The sequence below is a fragment of the Lampetra fluviatilis genome, chromosome 72, assembly GCF_964198595.1.
Source record: "Lampetra fluviatilis chromosome 72, kcLamFluv1.1, whole genome shotgun sequence".
Lineage (NCBI taxonomy): Eukaryota > Metazoa > Chordata > Hyperoartia > Petromyzontiformes > Petromyzontidae > Lampetra > Lampetra fluviatilis.
In genome coordinates, this window is record NC_136346.1 from 2,840,894 (window position 1) to 2,846,911 (window position 6,018).

General features: G+C 42.2%; 1 long non-coding RNA gene across 1 annotated transcript; it reads left to right on the forward strand.

The window, feature by feature from the left end:
- Positions 1 to 1,130: 1,130 nt before the first annotated feature.
- On the forward strand, positions 1,131 to 4,534 carry LOC144953182 (uncharacterized). Its single transcript, XR_013640767.1, has 3 exons — positions 1,131 to 1,195; positions 3,584 to 3,736; positions 4,429 to 4,534. It is a non-coding gene; the product is annotated as an uncharacterized LOC144953182 (long non-coding RNA).
- Positions 4,535 to 6,018: the final 1,484 nt, after the last annotated feature.

Consider the following 6,018-nt stretch of genomic DNA (forward strand, 5'->3'; position numbering starts at 1 on the left):
ATTACAACCAATGTCTACGTGTGCTCATGTATGTTGAACTTCTTTCACTACGTACATAGCCAACCGTGCGAATCGGAGGTACAGGGAAAGGACAACAAACTCAACACAAAACACAGCTCTGTGAAGAAATTAGTTTAAAATCTGGATTATTTAAAAGTGCATAGCTCCAGCAGCTTCCTAATATAGAATGTAAGGACGTTCCAGACGGCTACAGAAGCGCATGTAAAAGCACGGGATGTGGTAACCGTTTTTGTTCAAACCAGATCTAAAACTAAACTAGATTGTTATTTTATCAGGTAAGGTCCACTGAGCAGTGCAGCTCTTTTTCAGCAGCGACTTGGCTATCATAAATGATAGCGCAACGAAGTGGCTTATAAATAATAACTCAACCAATAGAATATTAATTTCAATGTATCTGTATACATTAACCCGCCCCTCTCCTAATTGTCTCACAAGTGATGACATCACATTCACCTCGTTCTATTTAAGATCGAAACAGGGGGAGGATTCCCCCAGAATTCTTGCTATTGCCTGATGAGGCTGGTTATTGTAATTACTGGTGAAACGTGAGGGTACTCGAATTGTAAATGTTGTGGGTTGGTGCTGAGCTCGTAAATAATTGGCACGTTTTGTTTATGTGACAAACCTTACTGATTGGCCATGTCGGGTGATGGCGGGTTAACAATATATTGAAATTTACGCGATCTATTCCAAAAACTTACGATGAAGAATTGGCGTACGTGTTAAAGTGATGACCTCGAATGCGTTCCTCTGTTTCCACTTCCAGTTGTTGCTGCCCCCTTTGAGGCAGACGTGAGCTTCCAGTGCTCCAAATTCGGTAGCAGAGCATCAGTGTACACCAAGAGGGCCGTCATAGGCATGGAAGGTGGCACTGTAATGCTGCCCTGCGTCTTCTCGCTGACTAATCGGACGAATCAGGTCTATGTGCAGTGGAGGGTGAGTCGCATGAGTACGATCATATTCACGAGCGAGACGAACTTCACTGAGGGGACTTTCACGGACCGGCTGGGGCTCGTGGGTGACCTTCGAAAGGGCCAGGCTAACATCAGCATCAGCGACCTGAGGCCTGGCGACAAAAACGTCTACTACTGTGACATCCTCGAGCGGCCCACAAAGCAAAGCAACAATTTGGTTCACTCTGACAATCACGGAACCTACTTGGACATCCAGGAAGGTAAGGCGACGTCGTGGGCAGAAGTCTGTCCTCACACTCCGGCACTCCACAAATTAATGATATTCCTGGACAATATTGCGGGCAATGTTCACCACTGTCAACGTGTTAATTTTGGTATGACAAGGCCAAAGTGATACAGAGTTTGTTAAAGAAAAAGAGCAGTGTTCATGAAGATTGTTCTGTCAACAGAGTGCACATACTTGGGTAAGCAGGTAGTCTCTGTCTTAGGATTTGAGTTGTCATCGCCGTTGGCCACGAAGGAAGAAGCAGTGATCGGTTTGTCCAAATATGGGTAGAGAAAAATAAAAACCTCGTATGATCCGTTATTCATCAAAAGTAATTTACGGACGAATGGAACAGACTAAGGCGTAAATGATATTTCCACAAGATGTTGTGGATATGCCATTGCAAATCAGCCAATACATTTCCGTCATGGCCATATGAAGTTAAACTATCAATTCCCCAGGCATCCGTATTAAACGAACTTCAAATGCATTGAGGCATCTGGTGACATCACAATATAGCATTTCTAAACAAATTAGGATGGTGATGTACGTATTTATTGTTGAACTGATTTCGCACCATTTGTAGCCAACCCACACTAATCGGAGGTGCGCTGACACTGACAGTGGTGCAAAAGCACAAATAACCAAAAAACTGAAGAAAAAACTAAACACATAAATCCATAAAACGGTGGCTTTAAAAAAGAAAGCCTATGTAACAGATGATCCAAATATAGTTTTTTTTGGGTTAGATCACGTAAATATAAATGCGATTTAAAGCTTTCGTGACTGCAGGGATTCATCTTCTTGGTTCTTTCGGTAAAGTCACGTAGAAGGGAAATAATAAAATAATAAAACATAAAATCAAATTCTCACGACGTTTCGGCCACAACGCCGAAACGTCGTGAGAATTTTATTTTATTATGTTTAATTTTATTTTTTTATTTCCCTTCTTACTGACTTTACCGAAAGAAAGACAGGGCTGTGTTTCCGACAGCCCTGTTCTTCACCTGAGGACGGCTGCTTGCGTAGTGGCTGAAACGTCGTGAGAATTGTATTTTATTATGTTTTTTTTTACCTTCTACGTGACTTTACCGAAAGAACCAAGAAGAGAAATATAAATGTGTCGTTAAACCCGCCACCACATGACACAACCAATTAGTAAGGTTTGCCACTTAAACAAAACGTGCCAATTAATTTCTAGTACAGCACACTGGTGTGTTGGCATGTTTTGATCACGTGACAAACCTTACAAATGGCTGTCGGGAGGTAGCAGGTTTAACGACGTATTTATATTAACGCGATCTAGCCCCCTTCTGTGTAGGTCCCGCCCCTCTCCCGTACCAGACATAGGAGGATTTGGGGCTGCTTTGGGTAGCTGTGGAGGTTGTGGAAGGTGTTTTGGGTGTGTGTAAAAGATTAGAGTTGACCTAAATTGGAATTGATTAAACCTACCACATGACACATAAAACTTTACAAACCAGTGCAATCTAAATCCACTGATTACTTCAACAACTCGACCCAAGATGAAACTAAAAAAACTAAACTATTTTTTTTATTTTACCAGGTAAGGCCTCACTGAGCTGTATAGCTCTTTTTCAGAAGCGACCTGGCCACACGTAATGATAGCTCAATTAAGTGATCCTAAAACGATCATGTGTGATGAAAACAAAAGTACCTGGGGATACGCTGCATGTACCGGGGTGGTAATGTTCCCTGTAAACATCGCTCTGTGTGCCCTCTGCTCAAACATGCAGGGACGGTGGCTCTGAGCCAAATTGTGTCAACTCCACATTCCTACAGTGGAGGTTGCTGTCCGTAAAGAATGACCACTGATTAATTTCTACGAAGTGGTTCTACTTTTATTGACTGCTATAGGTTGAACTGACATGCAACCGTAATACAGTCCGTTCTCCTATAACACGTAGTTTTCATAACGTGAATTGGATATATAATGCGCTGAATGTATGAGGAAACGTATTTTTTATAACGCGGATGTGAATTGGATATAACGCAATTGGGTGAATGGAACTATATCACAGCGACTAGAAATAAGTGGTTGTAACGGCTGCCTCGGCGTAGCATCATCATCATCATCATAAGGCATTGGGATGCTGCTGGATGCTTCAAGATGCTTCCAACCATGCGCTTCGGTCTTTGTTCGGCCTGCGTTTACTTATTTTGCATGTCTGTGCTATAACCCCCTGTATTATTTTTTATAACGCGATTTTTCCATCACGCGGTGTTCTTCACGAACACAAATGCTTAAATTTTATAGAACCAAACCATACGAACTCACCACCGGCCATGACTCGAAGTGCGCTGACCACCGTTCTACCTGACCTTCCTGTTGCAGGGGTTAATCGTGATTTTCATATCTCCACAGGCCTCCATTCTGCCATGACCTCCACCTGCCCCTGCACCCACCAGTGGGCCCTTAGGAGAAGTCTCGCTGCAATATCCGTTTGCTTTGTTTTGATCTCGATGATCTCTGTGGCTGCTTTCGGATACATGAAGTGGAGACAAAACCGCACCACAGGTAAAGAAAGGTGTTTTTGCCAGTAAGAGTGGCTGTCGCCTGATGAAGCTGGCTGTTGTTGTAATCGCCAGAGAAACGTCACCGTGCACGAATTGTAAATACTGTGGGGTTACTCTCCAACACAACCTGTAAGTGTTGAAGTAGGCGTGCGCCTTTTGGCGTCTTCTGGTCTAACACCATTTGAGACAAGGCTCAAAAGAAAGCTTTCTCTGGTGTGGACCAATCAGTTTCAAAAACAATGCATATATTAGCAGTGTTTTTTGTTTGCATTCTGACCACAAGTATCGTGGTTAATGCACACACGATTCCTTGTAAAAGCTTTCAGTTTGGTGTTTTGTTGCCAGAAAAAAGGGGAAAACCTATTCTCATGTATGCTAGTAGTGAGGACTTGTGTGAGTCAATGGGTCTCTGTGTGAGCCTATGGGTCTCTGTGTGAGTCACTGGCTCTGTGTGTCAGTCTGATGGCCTATATATTTGGAGTTTGCATGTTCTCATTGTGGTCGCGTGAATTTTTATCTGGGTCTTCCGGGTTTTCCCTCCAACATTTATAATCAACGTCAAGACGCGTTTAGAGTATTTGTCTGCTACAATACATTTCCACATTTTGAGAAAGAGAGCAATGCAAACTCCAAATACAAAGCATGCGACAATAACAACAATGCGTGTTTATGTTTTTCCACATCCCCTTCCAGCCAACATGACACCTGAAGTTTTGTACGACACGGTGGACATGCATCACGATTCCCTCGTCGATACTGCATACATCGTACAGCTTCGCATGGACAGATGCAACGAGACATACACGAAAATTAAACCGGTCGCAGTTTTGGGAGGTGGAGCCCTGAGGTCTGCAAGCACGCAAGCAGCTTAACCGAGACCCAAATGGCAATCTGGAGCAGTGCTTTTTTTCTTGTTACACCAGTCCCTTGGTTAATGTTTTTCTCAAATCGTATATTATCAGTGCACGTTTGTTTGCATGTTCACCACAAGTACGTGTAGTTAATGTAGATGCCTACCAAAAATGTATCTATTTGTTTTTTTAATATCTTAACACAACTGCCGATTTGTTATTTCCAGAAACGGTAGAATTTTTTTCATACTCTGGTTCTGCTTAAAAAAAAGGTCCCATGCTATGTTTTTTTAAATCCGTTCCACAAAAACTATCGCTAATCGAAATAACTGTCAATGGAATATAGGAATTGCACGTTTGAAAATCGTTAATGTCACCAAGTTGACCTTAATAATGTCCTACCTCGTTTTGAGGCTGAATTACTTTCCTACTCTTTTTATTTTGCGAATTCACTTCAGGAGCCATTGCAATCGCTATAAATTCACTTATACACTTAAAAAATAAGTTAAAAAATCAATGAGGTCTGCATTAGAGCTGTTTCCACCGCTCAAACCGAAAATGTATAATGTAAACAAAGCGAGGTCTAAACTCGCTCATAAATGGGCGTCACTCATTGGCTGAGGGCGTGGCTCAGCCCCCACTTATGAGCGTTCGGAATGGCCAAATTTAGCACCACCACGTGCACATGTAACGGAAACATGTTACCGTTCGTCAACATTTGTAACATTCAGTCCAAACCTTGGGGGTCCTTGGGGAGGTGAAAGGTAAACCGAAAAGACCGTAAACCGATGTCACTGCTAACCGAGGGACGACTGTTTATAGAAATAAAAACATTATTACTTAGCAGTCGTCGAGGTTTTTTTTAATTCGGGTTAGATCACGTGAATATAACAGCCAATTAAAGTCAGCTTTTTTGTCACGAAAACAAAACGTGCCGAATTAGTTACTTGTTCAGAAGTCACCAGTGTGTGTGTGTGTCTGTTGCGGAGTAAAACCCACAACATTTTACAAATGAACGACACTTTTATAATTTACGCGATCTAGCCCCCCAAAAAACAACCTCTTATGGATAATATTGGTCGTAAAGCCTTACTACTATTACTATTGCACGTTAAACATTACTCATCAGCATTGTAATCAAATTCTGCTTTCCTGCATGGTCAATTACGAGGCATCATCACCCCTTTAAGGGTGCAATGCACGTGAGCACACCAACACGAAGAATATCTTACCTCGTCTCGCACTCCTCACTTTGCTCATGCGCAGCATGCGCAAGTGAGATACATTATCGTGGACATGTATTTTATCCACAGTCTTGCTTTTTAAACGCTTTGATTTAACTCACTCTGTTGTTGTCATATCCTCAAATCCTGTAACTCAATTTTAACCCACTTCCCAATGTGGTATCGACTGCAAACTTGGTATACTTATG